The sequence below is a fragment of the Rhinolophus hipposideros genome (genome assembly GCF_964194185.1).
Source record: "Rhinolophus hipposideros genome assembly, chromosome: 1".
In the NCBI taxonomy this organism is placed as follows: Eukaryota; Metazoa; Chordata; class Mammalia; order Chiroptera; family Rhinolophidae; genus Rhinolophus; species Rhinolophus hipposideros.
The window spans coordinates 71513374-71531129 of NC_138047.1; positions in this window are offsets into that span (position 1 = coordinate 71513374).

Sequence of the window (17756 nt, forward strand, 5' to 3'; positions counted from 1 at the left end):
TTTTCTTTTGAGTATGCTTTGCTATCAATAAATCCATGAACCAAATATTAATAAGGTCTTTATTAGTACTCTAGAAATTTTAACAGATCCAAAAAAGTAAACATATGATTTTTAATAATACCATCTTATAATTAAGTGAAAAATGATTTAGATTATTATAAATATAAATATACTCAACTGTTATAAGTAAGGCAGTGTATGGCAAATGATGAAAGAATACAGGTGCTCTATTCAATGCTGTAATAAATTTGGAGACACCACTCCTACTGTATGGTGATAAAAGTCTTCAATAAGATCAGGGAGAGTCTGAGAGGGTCAGATAGAGAGAGCCAGAGAGAAAGTTGTAATTTTATTATTTTATTATACTTATAGAGAGTGTTGTAATTCTATTTTGTTATGTTCCTCTCATATACTATGATTGTTTCCCAATCTTTAGTAATCTAAATCCATCCCAGGAGTCCTTGAGTAGGGAAAACTTTCATTCTACAATTCCCCATCTTGCTTAGAAGCATGCTCTTTGATCTCTGCAGCAATCTACATGTAAAACTCAACCCCTTTCTCAGTAGATAAAAAGCACACATTGACATAAACACATGTTAATTTAGTATTATAGATTTTACAGAATATTTGATTTATCAGAGCGGATGGATTAGGGAATAAACATTCCACTACCAGGAAGTCCTCGCTGTTTTTTCATCTCACCAAGTCTCCAGCCTCACACCATCTCACTGCCTCCTCTCTATTCTCCCACCTCCTAGCTTTTCCCTCAACACACCCTTTGTCCAGTTTGCATCCCACCCTAACATGGATCTCACTTTTTTAAAAGAGCTTTCTCTTTAGTTGCTCCTAGAAAAACATTTCTATGATGATTTTTGCATATCCTAACCCCAAACAGAAGAATCTTTTTACTTAACCTGAATGAATTTTTTCTCTATTATATTACAATTTCATCATTTGGAAGGATGATTGGAATAAGTTATAATAGGTATAGTAGAATTAGCAAAGACACAGAGGTGTAATGATCTATTTGAGCAGAGGTAAAGTTATTATGCCATTAAGAAAGTGGTGAGACAATTATGGAAGATGGTAAATGCCAGCTCAATTAAAATAAGCTTTATATCTTACATTGCAGGGATCTATTAGGAGTTTTTGAGTGGAATATAAAAATAGATGGATAAAAGGGAAAGAATATAGATCCATGGAGTCCAGTTAAAATGTCAGTGTAATTATTCTGACCTAAGTGATAATACCAGAAGACACACTGGTGCCACCAGGAGTGAAGAAAATTGAGAAACACCATGAAGGAACTGTTAACATTTTCTACTATGTTGAAGTCAGCAAAATACTAGATGCACCTGGAGGTATAAAATTAAAAAAGAAAAAATCTCTAACATTAGATTTTATGTAATAAACAGAATGTCCATCATATACACACTTCTGAATAAAGCAAACGTTGGGTAGTGTATCTAACTCCAAAAGTCATTTGAATGGCTCAAGCAGTGCTGCTTGCAATTAAGCATATCACTGTAATAGAAGTCCAACTTGACCTTCAGAATAAGAAGTTCAATCTCCTGAAGTAAACAAATTAGTGTTTATAAATACTAGCTTATAATTTGCAGTACTGAATGATTCACCATTTGCTGCTGTTATAATAAAATATGAGAGTCAAAGGAATCTGAAGGCATTCATTCATTCAACCGTTTATTGAACAACTACTCTGTAGTTCAGACACCAGACTGACGATGTATGCTCAAGGGCCCAAATTATAATGGGCAGGTAATGAAGTAGAAAATAGCAAATTTTGATGTATGTCATGATAAGCTAAATGAATTCACTGCGAGAAAATTAGTAGTGGGACTTATCAAGATATAGGAGCAATAAACATGCATTCGGCTGTTCCAAGAGATAAATAGTTGTATACCTTATTATTCTCAGGAAATGTGATTTGAGAGAGTATCTCTAGCTTGCTTATGCCACTGTATCCCATTACTACTTCTCTTCCTATACATACGTTGCATGGAGAGAGGGGAGAAAGAAGAGAATCTTTTTCCAACAAGAATCAGTCTTAAGGCAGAAAATAGAGCAGAATTTCTAGTACTGCTGTAAGGACCACATTAATGGGCAGAGGTACTGAATCTTTCCTATAATTACTTTGTGAAAATATCCCTTTTTTTAATCTATGAGTCAGGCTGACTGCAAATAAGTTCTATATGTTATTTAGCTAGACTGCATAAACTTTGAAGACTCCCAAATTTAGTTAATAGCATCAACATCTTTCTTACTGAATCTTTTCAAGTTGAATTCATTGTATTGATTCAGAAATTTCTGTCAAGGCAATATGCTGGAGAAATAAGATATTGCGCCTGGCTTTTCATTAACTTTTCCCGTTAATGAATTTTCCTCCTTTTTGCAAAACTTCTTGGTCCCCAAGTATTGTGCCTGTTCCTCTCACTTCTTATATGCTTACTTCCTCTTACTTTTCTTTCTTCTTTTATTACAGAAAACCATCAAACGTTCTCCTTTAAATATTGTCAGTAAACACACTGCAGTGACTTTCCACAACCCGCACTGACAGAAACATCAGTGTTTAGTAAAAATGTCTAGGGTGAGTGGCAGGGGGAGGAGGGTGGAAACATTCTAAGAAGCATTAAATATGTTTCCTTTTATCATAGGTTAAGTAAATGTGAAGGGAGCCTTGGGAAGCTTAAGTGGTTTTTGATGGTGTTTTCTTCAGAAGATGGAGAGAGGAAAAAGAACAAATGACATAAAATCTTATGCAAGATGTACTTAAGAACAGATCTCTTTCTTGTTACTTAGAAAGTCTTTCCAATCTTGAAGACATTATCTGGTGGATTGATGGTCCACGGAAATTGTGATTTAGGCAATCTCCAACAAATTGCCTACGCGGAGGAGAAATATGCATCAAGAAGAAATCAAATAAGAATCAATACTAAGGTATTTTTATGAATATAGATAGAAGTATCTATGATAAAATTAAAGAAAAATAACATTATATTAGTGATAGTAATTGAAACATTATTATAACCTATACTGCAAACAACCAGATTATTTTATGGCAAAGTATTATGTCAGATTACATACAGCACCAAAAAATGATATTCCCAATAAAAACGGGGAAGAGATATGATGAAGAATTTCCAACTTTTACCCCAGTAGGAAAATAATAATATGTAAAGACTAGTAATAGGCAATATTTTTCTTTTCAAAATTTCTGGATAGTTTCATATCTTGATAAAAACTTGTCTTTTCTTTGAAACCACATTTCATCATAATGGGAGTATATGTATAAAAGGTACCAATGGCTTTACCTCTAAAACTGGACAGTCTATTCATGTCAGTACATGTGTAAACTAATGAACTTGATACACTGCCAGGCATCTAGGACAAAATTTATTAGTCATTTTTTTTCACCTCATTGCCCCCCAAATTGACTGGGGTTCTTCTTCTCCTACGTCCTGCCCCAAAGTTGTGCTCAGCCCAGCCTTTCAGTGCTCAATATTTTCTGTTATAAAAAATTTCTCTTTTTGCATGAAATCTGTGTCAGCCTTAGACTTGCATTAATTTTATTGTCCTTTATGTTTGCATTTCTTACCAACTATCCATCATGTTTTTTATCTATTTTACTTCGTGACATTTTTCCCTTTCACACTATACAGCTTGAGAGTTGGTCAAATGTAAAATAGAAGCTTTCACAGCATCAAACTATGAAGCACGTATTTATGCTGTTGGTTTTTCTGTTATCATCGCTCTTGCTTGGTAGTAGCTTGTGGCTGAAGCACACTGTTAATTTAATCATTCTCTAAAGTATGCTGTTTTTAAATGTTTGGATTACAGGGAGACCTGAGCAGTCCCTCTAATCCCTGACATATTAAAAACTGTAGAAATGGAGACTCTTTTTTTTCCAAGTAGATATTCTTTTTATGGTTCTAGGTGGTCATTTAAATGTTTAAGAATTTGAGACTGTTTGCTAGTAATGAAAAATAAATCTCAAGGTCCTTGCTGGTTGTATAAAATGTCAATGGTGAATCAAAAATATCAAATGATGTCTGAGAGAATCCATGACTGGATCTCTCACAGCCATAGCTAAACTGAGAAAGCTTTTTAAGAATGCTAAGCACACATTTTAACCTCATTTCAACTTCAGGATCATAAGCTGTACTGACAGCTGAGTCATTAATCTCTTCCAGTCAAAATAAAATAATCAGGCAATATGATTTTTTAAATACTAGCAAGTGTTCTATTAAAATCTCGAACATGGGGCATGTGTCTCATTCCACTGCATTACAACATAACAAAACATTTTCTCCACATCTCAAATCTCCTATCTTGTCATTGCAATCTATCATACAATGTTTGCTATATTTTTGGGGGGCGCCTGTTTCCTATACCTCAGTAAAATCTAATCCTACACTGTTTGAGTCCATGGACAACTCCTGGGCAGCAGAGTCATGCTTCAGATATGTCAGCCATAAAGAGAAAGGGAAAACCACTAGTGGCAACTGCTCCTTTTATTGCTCTCCAAAAGGCAAGCACTCAACACTAAGCAACAACTTGTGGTTGGAGATAATAGCATATGATGATTTTAATAAGGAAGCGTATCTTATAAGTATAAAGTTCTTTTAAAATGTACTGTCTGCCTTGAAACAAATATGGTCTGTAGGAAGGACAAGATATCTTTTTGTCTCCATATTTTTTAGATAAGGAAGCAAATACAAAAATTATTCAGGGCATGCCTAAATAGAGCATTTACTTGTAAAAGCCATTGGAGGTAACACACAGAATAGAGAATTTACATTGCCTGAAAAAGAGTTGAGGCTTTAAGATATGCCTACAAAGTGTGCCAAGTGTGCTTAATGGAAAAAAAATAATAATACACACTCAGATCTAGCCTGGTGAAATTTTCTCAACTTCGAGGATAAACTGAAAAAGCATATAAACTTCATGAGAGCAAAAGAATCAATTTTATACAACAGATCTTATCTGTACCAATGAAGTCTAGAAGACAGCAGAGTTCTCTTAATCAAGAACTCTTTACTTTGCTAAGGTATAAAAAAAATAAAACACTAAAACAATAAAAATTGAAAGCAAAAAAAAAAAACCAAGCAAGCAAGTTGCGTGCACCCATGCGCTTGCGCGCGCGCGCACACACACACACACAATGTACACTCTCTGAGATAATTATAAGGGATATATATATTCTGAGAAAATTACTCCATAAAATACTATAGCTGAATGAAAATTATATCAGAATCACTTAAAGTACAAGGCAAGTTAATTAAGAAAGTACAGTTATAAATGAATCCAGCATAATTCATAGTTAATCTGAATTGATGATGATCATGTGATTGTGAATAATACTGTTGGTATATGAAGCATTCTGTGAGGAAAAAAACAACTTGGACTTAAAATTCATAAGTCTTTTTAAATAAAACTTATGTTGGAAAAAGAATGCAGGAAATAAATAAATAAATAAACATATATAATATATATATATATATATATATATATATATATATATATATATATATATATATATATATATATAGAGAGAGAGAGAGAGAGAGAGAGAGAGAGAGAGAGAGAGAACATTTTATGTAAGTGGGAGTAAGGGCGTATATATATATATATATGTAGATAGATAGATAGATAGATAGATAGATAGATAGATAGTTTGGTTTTAGTATAAATAAACCTATGCTTAAATGTAATCATTAAAATTTTGAACACAAACGCTGAGGAAAAATATATGTATATACATAGGGACTGGAATTACAGACTTGAAAACAAACAAGTTATTCAATCCAGGAAAGGAAAAAAAAAGTCAGGTATTGAATAATAAAAATCAAATAGAAGGAATAAACTCTATTTATTACTAAAACTTACTGTAAACAAGCTACAGTTCTCTATTGAAAAACAGTACCTTCAGTGGGATTTAAATTTTCAGCTCTATCTTGACTGCCAGAGAAAGGACACCTATTTGAGTGATACATTGGTATTAAGAGAAAGATATGGCCAAAGACATACTAAGATGTAAATTAAAGTGAAATGCTCTGATGTTATGATGAGGGGGCATTGATATTTATTAAGTAGTTGCAATGTTGCAAGAAGTTTATTTGTTTTGTGAGAAAAACTTCATTATCTTTGTTTTACAGATGGAACAAATAGGCATTGAAAGTAAAGGCAATTTACTTGCCAACTAGTCTACATATGAACAGGATTTCAATGCAAGATTTGACTCAGAATTTTGTATGCTATCCATTACCTCAAACTTCATTACTTAAGAGAACAGAAAAATGGTTAAGCATATTCATATAACTATAACAGCTAAGCTTTATGTTATGAGTAGAGTTGACTACGTATTCCCAACCTTTAAATTACCAGCAATACCAGACAGCTAACATCACTATAAAGCTACTGTATCTATCAAATATTAATCATAATGACACAGTGGTTCAGTAGACTAATAGGGAACCAGAACTTATCCAAGGGTAAATGGAAATTTTATATGTGATATTGATGGAATTATCTGGCAGTGAAAAAGAGCTGTTTAATAATGGTGTTTGGCAACTGACTATTTAGAAGAAAATAAAATTAGATCCAAACATCTCATCATACATACAAATTTATTTCCATTGAATTAAAGCTCAAAATATAAAAATAATTAACTACTAATAAATTAAATCAAAAGGATCTAATGGAAACATCACGATATTTTCATAATTTGGGAGTAGATAACATCTTATTCCCAGAGTCCATGAAGAAAAAGAAACTAAATCACTTTGTTGCACAAAAATTTTGAAGTCTGTAAAAAGACAAAACTAGACTAGACATAACATACAAGGCAGAAAATATGCTCTTATCCCTCTTAAACACGATAATTCTAAAATGTTTAAAATATATATGAACAAACAGCATAGTGGGCAAAGAATATGCTCAAGAATTTTAAAGAACAAGAAATGTAAAAACCCAATAGACTTGTGAATAGAAGTCTTGTGAATAGCAGATTCAGTTTCATGGGCAAGTAACTAGTAACTCAGCTCCCAGTGCTGAGCAGACCTTCTCTCTTGGGCTTTAAATCTGTGGCTATCATCTTGGAATTCTCAATCATTTTATTTTTGAGTTTGGATTTTGTAAGTCAACTCTGAGGGGACATTTTAGGCAGGTATCCTGGATCATGTGAGATCCAGCATCGTCCGTCCTGCCTCCTGTCACTTCCCTAAGACAGGTTCTTCCCCTCCTTAATGGGGGCAGAGTCAGCTTGTGTGACTGGGAAAGGCCCCCATTTTACTGTTGCTTTGCAAGGGCAGAGGGCCTAGGCTGGGTGCTGCAGGAAGTAGGTGAGGCACTTCCCCAGGTGGTCATGGGCTGGCCAAGGCAGGGGCAGCCCATCATTGGCTGGCTACCTCACTGCTTGTTCAGCGAGTTATTCAGCTTACCTGCAGCCAGGTACCAACTATGTCCAGGTGTAAAGGGGTCAATCCTTGAGTTGCCTGGCCAGGCTGTGGGAAGGCGAGACTGTTTTTTCAGATATTAGCTGGGGCCCTGCCCATTGTATATTGGGCCCCCAAATCATGTAGCTGGCCCTGCTCACTGGTAGTCAGGGTAAGGAACTTAAAACAGTGACATAGATGTTACTCTCATCAGACTGACCAAAAAATAAAATAGTAAAATTCAGTGTCAGTGAGGAAGTAAAGAAACGGGTCCTCACTGCTAGTAAGACTGTGAAACATCATCTATAGCACTTTATTTTCCAAAATTTTAAAAGCTTTTATGTTACCTCAGTGAACCCACTTTGGGGAATGTTTTAGACATTAAATAAAGTCAAATATTTTAAAATGTTAATATCATTAAGTCAAAATAGATATTATTAAGTAAAAATAAATTGTGTTAAGTCAAAATAAGTTTCTAAGATTTTTATTGCATTTGTAGAAACAAAAATTAGGCAAAATCTGCAGTTACACCCAGTGAGGAACGGTTAAATTGGATATGCTGCGCCTCCCTGATTCTACTCTGAACCCAGCATCATGTTTGTCCCATGACAACTTTTAAATCCATGCCTCAGTTTTGCTTACTGTGTCAATTTTCACATTATGTTTAATACCGTATAAGCACACATAGCAATCAGAGTGCTGTTAAATCACCCGCTACTCTTTGTTTTTGTACCAAATCACACACCACACAATGCTCTGAGCTGTAAAATAATATATAATTATGAAAGCATGGCAGCAAGGATGTTTTCAGATCCAGAAGCATTTATAGAGGAATTTTTAGTGTGTCTATAGTCATCAGGATTGTGACAACCATGGTAAAAGTAACTTGAAATTCCTTCTACATTATTTCTAGTGCAATATTTAAGGGTGTTTTCAAAGAAAACTAAGATTCCTATGGGCACAAAAATAGTATTATATAAAGACATCAGTTCTTTCTGAATATATAGCCTTATTTGAGGGAGGAGGGGCCTATGACCTTCCTGTTGATGTGTGTGTGTGTGTGTGTGTGTGTGTGTGTGTGTGTGTGTGTGTGTGTTGAACCAGTGCCTTCTGACATAGGATTTTATAGAAAAGTATGCTTTGATGTTTCTTCTTTCCATTAGATGTGTAAATCACTATTCTACATTCTGTTCTATTAAGCTTGGTGAGTCACCACAATTATTCACTTGCCCTCAATCCTTCTTCTTTTCTCCATCAGGTATTAACTGGAACCTGCTTTCTAATTCTGAGCAATTAAAGGAGCACAGTTAATCTTCTTAGGAGCTAAATGTAAAATGACAAAATATGTGGTAACATCCTTTTAGCACTCTATTTATTCCAGTGTAATTTCTGATGTAAGAAAAAAATTCCACAGTTCATTTAGTTAATGTATAACTACAAGTGAGGTACAAGTGAGAGCAGAAAAAACTCTCCCCACAAAAAAAAAAAAAAAGAAAAAAGAAAAAAAAAAGAAAAAAAAATCTCAAATTGTTATCAAATTCTTTTTAAGAGAAACAAAAAAAAAAGTCTTGGAATATTTTATTGTCCAAAAAAGACCTATAAGGAATAACAGCTATGTATCCTATCCAGCTGTTGTTAACTTTGGACTAGTAAAAATTTTCAAAATTAATAATGAAAAGAAATTATTGCACCATTCTTTTTGTTTCCCCCATTCTTTTTCCTTCCACTTGCTTTTTGCTTTAAATTTCTATTTTATCTTCTCTCTTTATTGTATAGCCTCTGAAAATATAATTTTATTTGAGTTTATACATGATGTGATTATCAAGTGAAGAGACTGTTGGCAAAATTGGTTAAGAGTTAATAGCTATGTAGTATTTTATTGGTACACTAAGCCACTGTTTACTCATCTCATATTTAGTACACAGTCATTTCCCCAAGATTGTAAAAATTAAAATAGTGTTCATTTCATCTACAAAACTTTTAGGGCCAAATTAACTTTAGCTGTACTCATTTGTCCTATTTGAAAAGATTTTCGGATATTTGTGGTTTTTAATACGTATAAATTCAAGGGAAATATTAATGTACTTAAAGAGTTAAGACAGGTGGTAAAGTCTTTAAAGTTCCCAAAATACTTTTTTTCTAATATAAGTATATAAAGACTAAGGTTATAGTTTAAATTTCTCTTATTATCAGATACCAACCAGAGTTTCATGATATCAAGTCTTCAAATTACATTTAAGAAATGCTCTTACTCTTTACAAATATATACAATTATATGAAATCACTATGACCTGAATTTTGCTGTTTAAGGTTTTCACTCTGAGGTTAAATTGCAATATATTTACACATATTTTCAATGAGGCTTGAGGAATTTTTATAAAATAATATTATACTAGATTCCTGAATTCTTTTTGAAATGCTAACACTATTCGAGTCTTAAAAAATTCCCCTTAAAAATATGTATTTAAAACAATTGAATTATATCTAAAATTTTGTACTAATCTATAATTATGCCAAATTCATAAACTTGTTTTTAATTAAGTTTATTTATAATAAATTTTGTGCCTGCAGAAAAATCTAATGTTTACTTTTCATCAGTGACTATCCTAATTACTTTTACTTTTTATTTATTTATTTATTTATTAGTTTCAGGTGTACAAGACAAGGTAATACTTAGACGTTCATCATTTATATCCCTCACACTGTGAACCCCCCTCCCCCCATCCACTATCCCTCCGACCTCACACTGAACCATCACATTATATATATAAAATTATAGTGAATAACAAATACTCTATCTCAGCCTGAAGAGGAGAAGAATTTTTTTGTCTAATATTATGCCCAAAATTTTACAAATAATTTTATAAACAAAAATTAAATGGTCTTATTAAAATATGGAGACAGTGGAGAATACCAATAACCAAACCCAAATTTTTAAAGTCTTCCTTTTGGTCCATGTATAATGTCAAAAACATACGGAGAATCTAAGAGAAAACATCTATTAAATACTTATCAAGGGAGTATCTAATCTCATTTTTCCAACAGGGAAAAAAATACACTGAGAATATTTTTCATCATAATAGCAAACCTGACGGCGTATTTGAGAAATGCATATTGAAAATAATTTAAAGTCATAGTTATGAAAATTATAATCCTTTGTAAATAAAGGAATTAATTGCAAATAAAAAAATAATAATATTATACTAAAATAATATTTGTTACAGAAAATGTGAATGAGTTATTCTGTTACCTAATTAATTGCGAAATCTAGTTGGAAAAAAAAAAGTTGTCTGACTCTACATCCAAAACAAATCCTTGACACATAGGATTATCTTTCTAATAATTTAAATAATTTCATGTATCTGTAATTATTAATTCAAAACATACCACTTTTCCTTTTTGAATATCTATTAAGTGCATGGAAAATGTGAACCACTTTTTCTTATTTGTAGAAAACAACTTGAGGTCATTGAGCCTTAAGAGTTTGTCTGTGTCCTTGATAGTAAGCTAGTAACATCTTGCTCAATATAAGTGGATATGCTGTGTCACTGGGTTTTAAATTAATAAGAATAAAGAGGAAAAGAGGTAATAGAAAGAAATGATTCAAAAACACCTTTATAGAAGAAAGGTCTGTGACAAGGAGCCTTGGCAGTGAACCAACAAGAAATCTACAAGGGCTCTTTGAGTCAAGGCTTTTCTGATTTGGTGGTTCATGCTAATTCATGTATTCATTCATTCAACAGCTACTTATCAAATGCCTGCTTTTTTATATGGACCCTGCCCTCATGGCCTCCACTCCCCTCATACAACCTCCTCCTTAATTCCAGTAGTCCATTTTCTTATGTATTTTTCACCTAGACAAATTCATTCTGACAGTCTCTCTGTATTTATTTCATTCAGGTCCAACACGTCTGGGTTTTGTTTTTATGAGTTGTAGCAGATATATTTGAAATAGGACAAAGAAAAGGTGAATGCATTTGAAATCTTTTTGGGAGAAAGCAGTACCATCAGTAGGAAAATCAGAACATTAAGGAGAACACACACTCCAGAACACACACACACACACACACACACACACACACACACTCACACAATACTCTGAGATGCAAAGAACATACTGAGAATTTAAGCCAATCTTTGAAGACTTTATCAATATAATGATAAAATACTGGGAAACAGTAATTGTTTTTAAATATCTTGACATTATTTTGCAACATATCTGCTGCATGCAACTGTTAACAGTTATTTCCTAGCAACACATATTCTTAAACCGAAAAAAAAAAAGTGAAAAGCAGAATTTATCAAATTCTTGCACTGCAAAAGGTGTAAACTACTTGCATCTCTTCTAAAGCCTTATTTGCTATAATTAACTGCATTGGGGAATCTAGATTAAACCTAAAGACATTTAATTAGAAACACAATAACAAAACATTGAGATTATTGAACATTTGCAATGTGCTAGGGACTAATTTTTATTTTTTAAGCAAACTACTTCATTTGTTCTTTACAAAATCCCTGTTACGTTATTCTATCATTTACTCCATTCTACAGATGAGAAACTGAGACTTTAGCGATCTAATGATGTCACCCAGCTGGTAAATCATAGATCCAGGATAAGAAACCGATGTATACGTAACTCTAGAGTTTCCTCTCTTCATTACTACATTTACATTCTACTGTGTTTATTTTACAAACCCAAATCTAAAAAGGATGGCGGTGTCAATTATATTCACTAGGGCTTTCATATCTATGAAACTTGTTAATTATTTTAAAATAATTTTGGAAGATCTCTAGTTGGAGGATTCTGTCAAAGGCTCCATAAGACCAATCATTTCAACTGAAATGACTGACTTGCATTTATTGTGCACACCAGGAAGGGAGAGTCTCTTTGAGCAGAGGTGACTGCAAATCATACATAATGTATTGGGGGAAGCATGGAAGTTCAGGCAGAAGTGGGGTGAAAACTGGGTAAGACTGTTATAGACTGGATGGTCTAGAGGTGTGTTTAATACAGTGTCTATTCCCCAAGTAGCTGAACTTCAGAATGGAACAACTTTCTTATTACTAGTCAGCTTGAAAGTTGTTGTCACTAAAGTGAATGAGTTTTAAAATGCTTCTGATGGCTACTTGTTGCTATGGTTAGAAAACACCAGTTTTTTTTCCTAGGACTGTAGGATATTTTCATCTTAATTTCACTTAAAACTCTAAACTATATTCTAATCTGTTTAATATTTTTCGTTCATTTTTATAAAAAAAAATTAAAATCCTGCTACCTTCTGTACTAAAATATGTATTGCTAAAATCACTATGAGAAGAATATACCCATAGATTATTATTTATTTGGTTGTCAAAATCTCAATGTCAGCTTCAGTTATTGATACTTCATCTTTTATTCTTAAAATTTGAGTAAAGAATATTCTGTTGAACCAATTGGAATGTGTCTCTATAGGTAATAGCAATATTTAATAGTAATATTTAAATACTATCTCACTGATAAAAATGTCCTCTTATTCTTTAATGCAAAGGGAGTTATTTCAGGAGCATTAAAATAAGTAAAATAACCAATACTATAATAAGTAAAATAATAATACGATAAATTTCATTCAAGAAATTCTTGCAGAAGTTTTAACTAGTCTCTTTTTTTTCTTTTTCTTCACTGGAATTAACTCATTTTATCATTATCTTTTTTATAAATCTTTCATGCATATGCATTTTAGATTATCTCTAACAGTAAGTAGCATAGCCATGCCAAATGAAAGAGTGAATACGAATATTCATATACACACATTTTATAGTTTGAGATTACTGTCTGTATTCAAATCCTGGCTTCATTTTTTCCCCTATGAGTGACCTTGGTACTTTACTTGACCACTCTAGTCCTCAAATTCATGCTCTATGATATGTAGAGAATCTTAGAATCTACCTCTTTGGGTTACCGTGAAGAATAAATAAGGTAATATTTGTAGAATTCTTAGCATTTACCTGATAAAAGGAAGCCTTCTGAAGGGGTCAGTTGCTAACATAACCATTATAATTGTTGTTGCTCTATTACTACTGTTCATATGTCATACAACTTAACTTATGACTAGATACAATATTTTCAATTATTACAATTCAAACAAATCAACATGTACTTGTTAAGCAGATACTATGTGTACCTATAGTACTAAATCAAATACAAGACAATAATTAAAAATTATTGTATTTTGCTTGACATTAAGTAACTAATACATATGGTGCAAGATAGGGATTTAAGTTTATACTTTTCTAGATCATTAGTCATTTTGTGTCAGCACCATTTTTTTACCGAGGCCAAAATTCTATTAATTTGATGACAATGTCTTCATAATATGCTCTGCCATCATGAAAACAAGATTTCTTTTCCCTGATTCATCTCTCAAATTTCTTTCGTTAGTCTCAGGTAGTATTTTTTACTTAAAAAAAGGTAGATAGATGATAGATAGATAGATAGATAGATAGATAGATAGATAGATAGATAGATATAGATATAGATATAGATAGATAGAACACAGAAGAACCTCATTAAAAGCAATTTCCCCCTAACATCACTGCTGAGATTCCAATTGGATCTGCATCTACATACTTTTTGGAAAAGATGACATGTATATGGTAAAATATCTTTTCATATGAAGGAGATACATGGCTGTCCCATGTACTCAGATAATATTTTATGACATTTGATGAGATTAAATTATGTGTTTCTTCTACATCTTTTGCCTGACTTTATCTTCAAATTTTAAAGTTTATATATTTTATTTTATTATAATTAAAATGATTTTCCTTTTCTAAAAATAATGCTAATACTAGTAATAAAGAAAAAGTCTATATAAGATATATTGCTAAACTTTGATACTTGGAGGAAAGCAATACTGAGATTGTAATAAATTAGCTAATTTTATAGAAACCTAGTTGATCCAAATAGTAGTCTTATTTTTTCCAGTCACATGGCAGGATCATATTTAACTCACTCAGTTGAACCAACTTTTAACTTTATTTTGTTCAGCCACAATAAATAGAGTAAGTTGCTACTTACATATATCATTTTTCTCTTCTAATCAGGCTTTTAAATATGATACTCTTTCAACACAGGGAAATAAGGCAACTTGCTTCACATATGTTTTGTATGTTAGATGTTCCATAATAATGCCATCTACTAGTTATTCTTTAATCTCACAATTTTCTGAGATAATAATCTAAAATCAATTAAATAAATGCAAAGTGGTTGTACTGACGGGACAAAAGTTTTGCAACCCTGAAGCTGTCTTTTGGGATATTAATTTTAAATTGTTTATTAAGAAAAAAAAGACTGAGAAAGAACCTTTGACTCTCCTCATTACTGCCTAAGAGATTCAGACGGAAAGGACTACTGTAGGAAGAAAATCTCAGGGTGCTGCTTTAGCCTAATTTGAGTTAAATGTGGTAGATAGGAGTGCTTCAGGCAGGGGCCTTAACTGGATACCCTGTGTTCCATTCTACCTTTGGAAATCTAAGAAATCCCCTCACCTCCTCCTTTTTCTCCTTTGTCCAAAATGTCACATACACCCAGTGTTGCCTCACTGTCTTTGGAATTTTCATGTTCATATGAATTTCCCATGTGCACGTATTAAACATTTGATTTTCTCCTGTCAATCTGTCTCTGTCAATTTGATTATTAGCCCAGGTAGAAAAACTTAGAAGGTGAGAGAAAAAGTATTATTTTTGTTTAGCCTCCAAACTACTATATGTAATTTTTATGGTTAGGGTACATGCTACATTGATATTTATCTCTGATCTCATCATTTTATCATGTCTACTGCAGGTAAATTCTGAAGAAAATTAATAACTATTTCTTTCTAACATAGCAATAAGCAACCCTCCTGGATAAAATTAGGACTGCAGTTTCCAACTTGGCCTTTCCAACGATGTATTTTACTAAAAACTAAATGTTACATCAACATAAAAGCAGTAATTTAATTTAATAAATATATTTGGATTTACCAGGAAATCAATACCCTCAATTATGGGATATAAATTCAGGCAATAAAGCACATATCTCTAGTATAATAGTTGCATGCTATAATTTTTAGGTGTGAATATAGCAGTAAAAGTGCTATATAAAATTAGTTTTTAAAATTCATTTTAAAAAACAAACATTGGAAAAAAATATAGGGTGAAGATTTTATTAACAAACACCATATAACTTTGAGAAACATAATAGAGGATCAAAGATTGCAGTGGTGCTTTTATACCTAGTATTATGTAGAAGATTGCTCATTTTATAGAAATCTGTTACTCCATTGAGGATTCTGTATTCCCTCCCTTTCAAATCTCTTGAGAACTTCCCCATCTGTTTTTAAAAGAGCAATATACCTGTCTAGCCTCCAGCTATTTTGCCTGTGACTTTAGCAATCACATGAAACATTGAAAACCTTGACAGAAATAGCAGCTCTTTCTGTTGCACAATCCCCTCCCCGGAAACATCATTTTAACTCCCTACATGTGAAATCTTTCTTATGATTTGGTGGGTCAGCCAAACAGCAGTACACTGAGATGCTTTTTTTTTTTTTTGTCTTTTTTTTTTTTATTATTAGTTTCAGGTGCACAAGACAAAGTAATACTTAGACATTTATTATTTATATCCCTCACACTGTGTGAACCCCCCTCCCCCATGCACTATCCCTCTGACATCGCACAGAGCCATTACAGTTCCACTGTCTCTATTCCTAATGCTGTACTCCACTTCGTGTAAGTATATACACACACACGCACACACACACACATAAACTGTGATGTTTTTGAATTGATAGATGTAGAGTTGGAGGCATTAGGCAGGGTATACCTTTGGGTCTTAGTAAACCAACATGGCTTGGCTTATGATTTATAAATTGGCCTAAAGACATGAGTTATAATTATGCAAAAACATATGGAGTATTTAAAGAGGAACTAGGCAGAGGCACTGACAACAAAAAGAACACATGGATCATTCTAATCTTATTTAAATTCCTTTTTAAATAAGAAAAAATATGGGTTTTTAATTTACAGTGTAAATTCTAATTCTATCTTGATTATATTAATTTACTGTAAATTCAATAAATTCTTTTTGGATTAGAAAAAATATTTCTCATTATAGAAATTTGGAAAAACAAAAAACTGTAGAAAGAAAGGTGTGGTGGGTAAAATTTTAAGTTGACCTCGCAATGACGCTGGTTCTTGTGGAATTCCCTTTCCTCTGAGTGTGGGTAGAACCTTTGGCTATGATGTGATATAATTCCCATGATTATCACATGAGACCTTTAAAAGCTGAGTGTCTTCTCTAGCTATTAATAAAAGGGCAGTCAGAAGGTAAGATGCATGAGAAGGATGCCGCACCTATCACTGGCTTTGAAGATGAAGGGCTACGTGGAGAGAACCTGAAGCAGTTTGTAGAAGCTGAGACCAATGTCTGGGTAACAACCATGAAGAAAACAAGGGCTTCAGTCTTACAACGGACTGGAGTCTACTAACAATCCAAGGGAATTCCCTTTCCCGATCCTGTGGATGAGAATGTAGCTTGGCTATAACCTAGATTTGAGCCTTGTAATACTCTAAGTAGAAAACCCACCTAATGCTGCCCAGATTTCATTTAAAATGGCTGCTTAGCATTTTGACATTGACATTGGAAGTTTACCTAACCATTTCCCTGTTACTGAGTATTTAGATTGTTTAAGGTGTAATAACATTTTAGTTAAGAGTGTAGACTACATAAATTTATGTTCCAATTCCATTACAATTGTGCTGTGCACCTGTGGGAAAGTCATTAAACATTTCTGTGCTTCAGTTTTCACAAATGTAAAATGGATTTAATTGTACGTATTTCAAATGGTTATTGTGGATTAAATTATATAGGCATATATAATTAATTAATATGTTATCAATTTATGTATTATTCAATTAATTAATATATTAATTATTATATTGTTAATTAATTATACCATAATATATTAATAATGTATACATAATTTAATAAATATACATATATATTATATAATTTAATATATAATTTAATATATAATTTATATATATAATTTAATATATAGAGAATTATATACACATAATTTAATATATATAGAATTATATATATATATATATATATATATATATATATATATATATATATATATATAACTGGCATAGAGAAACTTTCTCAATAAATGTTAGCTATTCATATTATAACCCATATATTTTTTACAACTGTTATGACAACACCTACATTAGAATTGTAATGGCACAAAATTAACTCACCTAATCAAATCATTGAACATAGTA